At 36.6% G+C, this 9,678-nt stretch overlaps 1 protein-coding gene across 12 annotated transcripts in view; it reads left to right on the top strand.

Annotated features, from left to right (window-relative positions):
- The window catches only part of MAST4 (microtubule associated serine/threonine kinase family member 4), an 818,549-nt gene that overhangs the window by 68,739 nt on the left and 740,132 nt on the right, over nucleotides 1-9,678 (top strand). For 4 of the 12 annotated variants that reach the window (XM_056824834.1, XM_056824833.1, XM_056824835.1 and 1 more), the window contains one exon: nucleotides 1,082-1,200. The exons of the other annotated variants lie outside the window; for them this stretch is intronic. The gene's annotated coding sequence lies outside the window, so the exon portion shown is untranslated. The remainder of the gene's footprint in view (nucleotides 1-1,081; nucleotides 1,201-9,678) is intronic. 12 annotated transcript variants of the gene reach the window in all.

Raw genomic sequence — 9,678 nt, 5'->3', positions numbered from 1 at the left:
ATTGTGATACCTCCTTGTTTTTAATCCTAATAGTGGACTCATTTCCTGCTTAAATCTGTAATTAGTCTAACATTTGGTGTTAAAATTGATGTTCTCCAGCTAGTTAATTTGTTATTTTAACCAAATCGAGTTTAAAAAAAAGTTACCTAAATACTATTTTCCTAGAAAATTGAAAATATTTTTGGGAAATAGAGTTTGAATGACAAAATATCCATATAGACTGTATTCATTAGCTCTTAAACCAAATATTAGAAAATTATTATGCCCTTCACTCTCAACTGAAATTTAATTCATGCTCCAGACTTTGCTGAGCCATTCATGGATGACATCAGCTCTGTCATTAGCACTTTATTAAAACATTCATCAGAGCTTGTAGGAACAGTCCAAATATATCCAGTGCCATTGCCAAGAGAAGCTACCCTAGCTGTCAGACTTAGAAGTAGATTTCTTATTTTCTTAGTAATACCTGTGCATAGGGACTATAAATTAGAAATGTTATAGCCACCAATGCAGTTCTAATTCAAATTGATTTTAAAATAACCTTTAAAGCTGGGTAGCTCGGTGGATTGAGAGCCAGGTCTAGAGATGGGGGAGGTCCTGGGTTCAAATCTGGCCTCAGACACTTCCCAGCTGTGTGACCCTGGGCAAGTCACTTAACCCCCATTGCCTAGCCCTTACCACTCTTCTGCTTTGGAGCCAATACACAGTATTGACTCCAAGACTGAAGGTTAGGGTTTAAAAAAAAAATAGCTTTCAAATAAGGTGCTTTACTTGAGAAACTTGCTGAAATTATTACAAATATCAAATGTAGAGATCCGAATTCCATTTTCACATGACTTAGAAATTGGTCAGTATCTCTAGGGGCATTTTTTTTTTGTTATTTGCTCAATTTATTTAAACAAATCAACTTAGAAATGTCACTGAATTAAACAAAACTCTGAAATGTAAACATACTGGCATTTTCCTGAAAGAGATGTTAACACCTGTATAAAATTTAATAGTCACTATTAGGAAAGCAGTTCAGTCATAAGGGCCAGTCTTCAGCAAAACTAAACTAATTTTGTTTCTCTACTATTTCTAGCATTCGTAAGTCAAAACTACTAGACTGCAGTCAAGTAAAATAAGACGATATTGGATGATAGGATCGGTACCATTGGTTACAGCTGTTACTATGCCAGAGTGGGACTTTTCAAATTATTTGTGAGTTTATATTCCTGGAATTAGAATTTCAATGACTTCTGAAGAACACTGCACCCTCTTCCCCAATCCTCCCTTCCCTAATCCCAACGCCTTTGTCTTTACATTCTAAATACTGAGCCCAGCAATGACTTTGGTCCCTATCCTTTCTCGATTAGGTTTTGTTCTGAGGCCACTGGAACATGAAGTGATTACTATGTGCCATGTAGGTTTTTGATTAAAGATTTCTGAAAATCTTAAAGGAAGAATAGATAGAAATAGAACTCACAAAATCAAATTATTCTTAATAATTTAGTTTTATTTCTAAACTGAATTCACAATGACCTTAATTCAATTAGACAACTGTTGATTGAATGCCTAGAATGAGCTAGATACTGGAGCTATGAAGTAAAAAAATGAAGAAATTCCTTCCCTTCAAGAGCTTACATTCTAACTGGAATATGCAAATGAACACAGATACATAAATATAAAATGTCCTGACAGTGATTTCAGGAGGAAGAGTACACCAGGTTGAAGGGGGCACCTGAGTTTTGGGCCAGAACTCATTGGTGGTGGGACCCTGGGCAAGATACTTAACTTCTGTTTTCCACAGTTTCCTCAGCCATAAAATGAGGATGAGACTGCATCTGTCTTGCAGAATTGATGTGAGGATAAAATGAGATGATTTTCCTTAGAAAAACATAAAAAGGTGATTTCTTTTTTTTTTTAAGGACTTGGCAGAGTGCCTGGCACATAGTAGGCACTAATGTATATTTCCTTTTTTCCTAGTAGAAATGGGGGACAGGTTGTGTACAATGTGAAAGGCTGGACATTGGGGTACACCTGTTGGGTGTGGGAAATAGCTAGAAAACCACTTTGGCTGAAAAGGAAAAGATTTATGAGCAAATGTTAGCGTTTATTCTAGAGATAATAGGGATCCACTGAGAAGAGTTGGAGTTAGGTTAGTGATATGATCAATTTTCTTTTTGAAGAATATCTGCTTGGCAATTCTTTGGAAAGGGCAATTGAGAAGTGGAGAAATAGACATTAGAATGGTCAACAAATGGATTATTAATATTTTAAAAATTGATTGAGAATTGTTTTTACAGTTGCCTTTGTTTCCTGGATGAAACTCAGTTAAGTGTAAATGCCTTACTCCTCACTGCTATACACTAAAGTTGAGATATTGGCATGAAATAATTCCACATCCAAAAATGCACATTTTTAGTGTATGTGTGAAATGTATGCATTCCTCTCATCATATATGATCACTTTAATATTTCCTGATTTCATTGGTATGGATATTTTATTGATTCCTCTTGCAATCCATCTACTCCTTGTAGTGTGAAGTGAGTTGTAGCCCAACAATTTTTCCCCCTGGTGTGGAGAACCTTTCCAAACTGAGCTACATGGGGTCCCTTAGGTCATAGAGTTGGTGACTAGACCCATTCTCAAAGTATCCATATTGGTAAAGTCTAACTGGAGCATGTATACCACTGATAGAAGATTGAAGTGACTTAGGGTTACTAGCTGTGGAGCCTAGGACAAGTCACTTAATCTTGTTTGCCTCAGTTTTCTCATCTGGAAAATGAGCTGGAGAAGGAAATGGCAAACCATTCCAGGATCTCTGCCAAAAAAAAAAAAAACCAAAAACCCAAGCTGGGATCATGAAGAATTGGACTGGACTGAAAAATGACTGAATAACAGCAGAGTTATCTCCAGGTCACTTTAAGCCTTGTTCTTCTCTCTACAATGGCAAATTTTAATTTTTTTTTCATTTAATAGAAACAATGACAAATGCCAAGTTTCTGACGTGGACTTGAGAAACATGGGAAAACCTACGTTGAAACAAGTGTGTAAACTAATTGAATTACTCTTAACTTTTTTTTAGACTTACCTTCCATCTTAGAACTAATACTGTATATTGGTTCTAAGGCAGAAGGTCAGTGAGGGCTAGGCAATGGGGGTTAAGTGACTTGTCTGGGTCAAGGAGCTAGAAAGTGTCTGAGGTCAGATTTGAACCCAAGACTTCTGTTCTCTGGTCTTTGCTCTCTCTCCTCTGAGCCAACCTGATGCCCCTAAATTATTCTTAACTCTTAAATTTTCCCTTCCTGGCTTCCTTGTTTTCCTTTAAGTCTCAGCTGAAATCCCAGCTTTAACAAGAAGCCTTTCCCAGTCCTCAGTGAGGTTAATGCCTGCCCTCTGGTATTATCTTCAATTTATTCTGTTCTCCCTTAAGAGACTACAAGTGAGTTCCTATTGTGAGGGATGGATTACTACCTCTCTTCTTAACCTCAGTGCTGGGCACAGCTTAATAAATACTTGTTGATTTGGCTATCAAGATAATTCCAATCCTGCTAATGCATTTACTCTTTCTGAGGGCAGATTATAATCCATTGACCCCTTATCAATGATCCTCATGAGTTGCTGCAGCCAAGACAAGGAAAAAAAAGGGTTTACTCTGCAGCCCACCTGGCAGTGAGCCTACTGAAGCTTAGTTAGCTAGGCTGCTGTTGGACAGCAGCCTAGTCTAGTTTTTAACTGGGCTCCTGTGAATTAATAGAAATGTAGGCTAGACCAAGAGCCCCTTTCTGGGAAATAAGTAGTCAAAGTTGATGCACAAGCCATTTTGGAAAGGATTAGAAGCCATCAACAGCCATATGAAAACATGCCCCAAACGACTCAAAGAACTGCAAATTAAAACAGCTGGGATGTTCTGCCTTTTATCTTGCAACTTGGCAAAGGTGACAAAAAAGGGGAATCGATATTGGAAGGACTGGAGGACAGGTGCACTAATGCTCTGGTGGAGCTGGGAATTGGCCTCACTTCTGAAAAATCATGAGGAATTCTATGAGAGAAGTTAGCAAATTAAGTGCGTCCTTTGACCTGCTGATCCTGTGTGAGTACGTGAGTGCGTCTTTGTGTATGCATGAATGCCTATACTCTGATTTATAGCCATATGTATTCAAAACTTAGACACATGCTATATGCAATACACATATATTTGATATATCTCATTTATATATGTGCTACCTATAGTATATATGTCACATTTAAAGATTATATATTATATATAGTACATCTCTCTTACTTGTAGAAACACTATATATTATATTATAGGTCTCTCACTTATAGACACACTACATAGTCTATAGAGTATAAAACTATGACTTAGATTCATTATATAGTCTATATAGTATCTCTCTCACTTTTAGATGCACTATATATTCTATATGTCTCTCACTTGTAGACCCTTTATATTCTATATAGTATCTATCTCACTTATAGACACTATATATTCTATATAATATCTCTCTCATTTGTAGACCCTATATATTCTATATAGTATATCTCTCACTTGTAGACCCTATATAATCTATATAATATCTCTCTCACTTGTACACTCTATATATTCTATATAGTATATCTCTCACTTATAGATGCACTATATATTCTATATAGTATATCTCTCACTTATAGATGCACTATATATTCTATATAGTATCTCACTTGTAGACACTATATATTCTATATAGTATATCTCTCATTTATAGATGCACTATATATTCTATATAGTATCTCTCACTTGTAGACACTATATATTCTATATAGTATATCTCTCACTTATAGATGCACTATATATTCTATATAGTATATCTCTCACTCATAGATGCACTATATATTCTATATAGTATATCTCTCACTCATAGATGCACTATATATTCTATATAGTATATCTCTCACTCATAGATGCACTATATATTCTATATAGTATCTCTCACTTGTAGACACTATATATTCTATATAGTATATCATGTATAGACACACTATATATTCTATCTAGTATCTCACTTATAAGCACACATATATACTCACTATTATAGACATACACATATTCATAGACTCACACTTATACACATAAACTCACTTATAGACATACACACATTTATCCACACTTATAGACATACATATAAACATGCATACTCACATGCATTCATATAATATAAATATGTGTGTTTTTATAGTCATGCACAAGGAAGTCAAAGAAAGAAATAAAAGCTCAATATATGCCAAATTATTCATAGAAATTTTTTGTGCTAGCAAAGAACTAGACATATGGGTACCCATAAATTGGAGAATGACTGAACAAATTACATTGTAAGAATATGATGGAATGTTATTTTGTGGTAAGAAGAGGCAACATAATATAGTCAATATAGAGTCATCCTTTAAGATAGGTCTATTTCTGAAACGTGCTACTGGTTTAATCCGTCTATTCTACTTCTCTTTCTTTCAGTCACTCATCACCTTGCTTAAGATTATAGGTTGAGGGCCAGCTGTATTGGTAAGGAGACTTTCTCCCAAAGTTCCTTGTACCAATAAAATCACAAGTCCAGGACAGAAACAAAACAAATAGAACTTTAATCAGAACAAATTCCCAGTGGCTTCAAAAAAATTCAGAAAAACACAGGGAGATTTATATAAAATTTTAAAGAAAGAAAATATCAGTCCAGGTCTAGAGAAGGGAGGTCCTGGGCACAAATCTGACCTCAAACACATCTTAACTGTCCCTTAGCCCCCATTGCATAGCCCTTATAGCTCTTCTGCCTTGGCATCCATATGCAGTATTGATTCCAAGATAGAAGGTAAAGGTTTAAAAAATAGCAGGGCATCCACAATATGCATAATAGTCGAAATCAAGTAAATGAAATGAATGCTTAAAAGAAGCTGAATTCCGTGTAATTTTTGGTCCCAGAAGATATAGAATGAAACCTTGTTGTGTTAGAGGAGAGGTGGATACCACAGGGGTAGAAGGTGTCATACAGTGTCAGAAACTCGCTGCTTCATCTATTTTTTCTGCCTGCTTTTTCTTTGTTTCAAAGAATCAATAAGACCTAATTTAAAAAAGAAAAACACAGAAAGTACCCTATTCAAACCTTTCCAGTTTAGAGAACTTGTGTTTTGCTTCATCACGTTCAGGAGCCCAGAGTGACCTCTGTACCACAGTGAGGCATCAGAGGAGCCTGTTGAATGAAAAAAAGAAATATTAAAACTCAAGGAAAAATCAACTCATGAAGTCATTTAAACAGTCAGAATTGAGATTACATTTACAAAACAAAACAAAAAATAAGGGTGTCATTATTAAGGACCTTAGTGTTCCTTTAGGCACTAAGTTGAGCATTAAACTTTTATTCTCTACCCTTGGAGTCTCACTCAGGCTCTGTCACTCATCCCTAACTAGGGAGAAACATCCCCCAGGACACTGCCATGGTGAGGGGGCTCCCCTCTAGGATGCTCTGGTCTTCTGTACCCCTAGTCCTCTGGCTCTTCCTTTCTCCCTCAAAAGCTTTCTTGTCTTGCCGTTTCCTTACTTTCCATTTCTGTTATCTCTTCTACATCCTCCTGTGGCCTGGTTTGGTGTTGTTCTACCTCATATAGATGTGGGCTAGATAGACTCTTGGGGCAATGAGGCATCCTATTGGGGTCATGTTACCTACAGTCTTTGGTCTGGAGCCCTGGGGCGATCCTGGCACCATCTATTGTGGGTGGGCCAGTAAGGATCCTGAGGCTTTCCCATTCCTTGGGTGAGTTTCCTTAACTCCTCAAACTAAATTAAGCAAAAATACCAAAATTCTTTTTTTATGACATTGCCTTTACCTCTATTGGCCTCAGTTTCCTCATCTGTAAAATAAGCAAGAGAAGGAAGTGGCAAACCATGCCAGAATTTTTGCCAAGAAAACTTCAAAAGCAACCACGAAGAGTTAGACATGACTAGTCAACTAAACAACAAGAAAATCTTTTAGAATTATTGGGAGGAAGGCTCTTTGTAAACCTTAAAAGTGGAAGTAATCTATTAACATCATCTTTATCATCATAATCTGTGTAGCCTTGGGCAAGTCACTTAACTTTGCTAAGCCACAATTTTATCATCTGTAAATTGGGTAGAACACTGACTCTTGACTACATCAGAGGAGGAAAAACACTTGTTGTAAAATGCTTTGTAAATGTCAGCTTTATTTATTATTCCTATTGCATTTTACTTAAGGTTCTAAGTAGGTTCGGAGCAAAAGTTAGTCCAAAAAACATTCTGTTTATAAGGAGTACTGCTGTGCATTTCCTAGTGAGTTTCTCATTTGATGGCACTGTGGGGAATGTGGCCAAAATATGAAAGAGATAGAAATTCTACTGAAACCACATTTTTCCTTCAATTTATTAGGGAGATTTCTACCACCACCTTTATTAGTGTTAGCCATATTAAGATGAGAAGATTCAAGACTTACGAATTAACCTGGCCAGGCAGAAATACTGTTGAGGATAAAATATTTGAAAAAAAAGAACAAGAAAATATAATATATTCTGGAAGACAACTCCAACATGAGCAGGAAAACAAACTAGCCAACTTGTATTTTATAGACTTCTATGATTTATTTTTTGTTTCTCTATCAAAAATATTCATGTGTTATTACTTTAATCTTTCTTGAGACATATACCAATCATTTAGTGTCTGCCCTCTTTCTCTTGCTTTGGACAGTCTTGGCATCCTCCTGGGTCCTCCCAAACACCTAGACTATTTTTCCTGTGGCTGCTCCAGCATTCTGAATCCGTGCTGTCTGATCTATAAGAAGCTTTGAAATAAATGATCCTCTCTCTTGTCTTCAGTACTTCATTCCCAGAATAGCAGAGTCCTATTAATTTTAATATTTCATTGCAGGCTAACAATCTCAGTAGAATAGATTGGCTCTCAATTGAACTGTATTTTGAGACACTTCTAAATGAAAGTCTTGTCAAATATTTTATTTTGCTTCGGCTTTTCAATATTTGAATTGTCATCTGGTGGAATGCCTTTACTACGCTTGATTTACCAACATGGTTAAAATGAGTTGGGATTATATTTATCTCTATATACATATATATAAATATATAATATATAAAATCTGGGGGGCAGGCTACTCATGGTTTTAAATTTTTTTTAATTCATTCCTGAGTTCTGACTTTACACAAAGGTTTTTCTGGGTTGCAGTTAAGGTATGTGAGTGAGGGAGTGAGGACAGGAGGAGATGATGGACCTAGAAAGGAGGCAGAAAGAGGAATAAGGGAGGCAGACAGAGGTAAATAAGGAATCAAGAGCTCAGATCTGGAGGGATCTGTTGTAGCTTGGATAGCTGTGTAACCATGGATAAGTCAATCTCTCTGAACCTTGCTTTTCCCATCCCTAATATGGGAACTAATCTCATTTGTACTCTCTAGGTGATAGGACCTAGAAAAGCACCTAATGTGTTGAGAGTTCCCTCCTCCCCTTTTTTCTCTTTTCCTTCTCTTTCCTTCCTTTCTTTTCTCCTTCATAAACTTCTAACTTCCTTGACTGTCAGTAAAAATTTTTTTTTTGTTTTGGTATATTCACCTAAAACAATTTTTTTTTTGCATTGAAGAGGGGTGCTTCATAAACATGTATTAATGGATTAAGTCTGGCAATGTGGAAGCTGAAATTAGAGAAGAGTGCATATAGCCAGGTCAAGAAATATGGGAAGAGTGAGATACAGGGATGCTTTGTCTTTGGTACAAATTTCTTCTCAAGGACAGTTTCCCTTAAGGAGAAGAGATGGAAGTCATACATACAGAGAGGCAGTTTGGGTGGTCAAAGAAGAAAATAATGTATGCACCATGCCAAAAAAAAACCCCATTTTTAATAAAAACAAAACAAGCAATAGTGAAATTCTCATCACTTACCACTTTTTTATATTTATGAGTGTACAGATCACAATTTTCCACTTTGCTGGTATGTGGCTTTCCTCTGAATTATCATTCAGATTGTTTCCAGGCAAGAGCCAAAATAGATACAGCATGACGGCAAGAGAATTCCAGGAAATCAAAGCATGGAAATCCTAGATTGCCAGAATCTGTGTTTCCCAATGAAGCTGCTAGTTAGTATTTCCCAGTCTTACACTTACTTACCTTTTCATACGGCTCTGAGATCTTCTCTTGTTCTAGTTCAGTGAACGTGGTGTGTCAAAATCTACCAAAAAACTGAGCATAACTTGGATGATGTGTCACTTCGAGGAAAAAAAAAATGTCCTTCTCGGCATGTGGTCCCATACTTCAATGTATGTGGCCACATGCGGCCACGTGTCATCAAAAATGGCTACATGTGTCAGTGCTGACACGTGTGTTATAGGTTCGCCATCATGGCCCTAGTTACTCCCACTATTATTGCAGGGTCTAGCTGTGTAGCCCATATACCTCTTTATATCCTAGGGATGCTTGTCTTCTCTTATAGACTTGTTAAAATTGGTCAAGTTTTTTTTTTTTTAATCTAGAACTAAATGCTTTGTCTTTGTGCCATGTAGTGTGAGTTGAAGGAACTCTGAGTCAAGAAGACTTGGTGGGGGGTGGATGGACATGGCAGCTCTCTTTTAAGTATTTGAAGGGCTAGATTTGGGATTTTTGATTTAGAGCTGAAAGAGACCTTGAGGTCATCTAGTCCAGTGCTGTCATGTGAAAGAA

The sequence above is a fragment of the Monodelphis domestica genome, chromosome 3 (genome assembly GCF_027887165.1).
Source record: "Monodelphis domestica isolate mMonDom1 chromosome 3, mMonDom1.pri, whole genome shotgun sequence".
Classification (NCBI taxonomy): Eukaryota; Metazoa; Chordata; class Mammalia; order Didelphimorphia; family Didelphidae; genus Monodelphis; species Monodelphis domestica.
Note: the sequence above shows the minus strand (reverse complement) of the source record. Positions and strands in the feature narration are given on the sequence as shown.